A 666-nucleotide genomic window follows, 5' to 3' on the forward strand; every position below is an offset into this window, starting at 1 on the left:
AGCCACTGCACTCCAGTGTGGGTGACAGAGTGAGACTCCAACTCAAAAAAAAAAAAAACATTTGACAAAATCCAGCATCTTTTCATAATAAAATTCAAATTAGGTATAGAAAGAATGTACCTCAACACACAAAGCCATATATGGCATGACCACAACTGACATACTCAAGGGGGAGAAGTTGAAAGCTTTTCCTTCAAAATCAGGAAAGGACAAGGATGTCCCTTCTCACCCATTTATTCAACATAGTACTGGAAGTCCTGGCCAGAACCATTAGGCAGGAGAAAGAAAAGACATCCAAATAGGAAAGGAATTGAAATTGTCTCTTTGCTGACATGATCTCATATACAGAAAAAGAAAATCTTGGCATGGTGTTCATGCCTATAATCCCGGCACTTTAGATGGTCAAGGCGGGAGAATCACTTGAACCCTAGAGTTCAAGATCCGCATAGACAACGTAGTGAGACCTCATTTCTACATAAAATTAGCCTGGTGTGGTGGCGCAGGGGTACAAGACTGTAGTGAGCTATCTTCATGCCACTGCGCTCCGGCCTGGGTGACAGAGCCAGACTCTGTCTCTCTCTTTTTTTTTTAAGTTGGAGTCTCACTCTGTCGCCCAGACTGGAGTGCAGTGGCCGCTCCCAGTCACTGCAACCTCGACCTGCTGGG

Source organism: Carlito syrichta, unplaced genomic scaffold (assembly GCF_000164805.1).
Source record: "Carlito syrichta isolate Samal-C Ts95f unplaced genomic scaffold, Tarsius_syrichta-2.0.1 Scaffold153563, whole genome shotgun sequence".
NCBI lineage: Eukaryota > Metazoa > Chordata > Mammalia > Primates > Tarsiidae > Carlito > Carlito syrichta.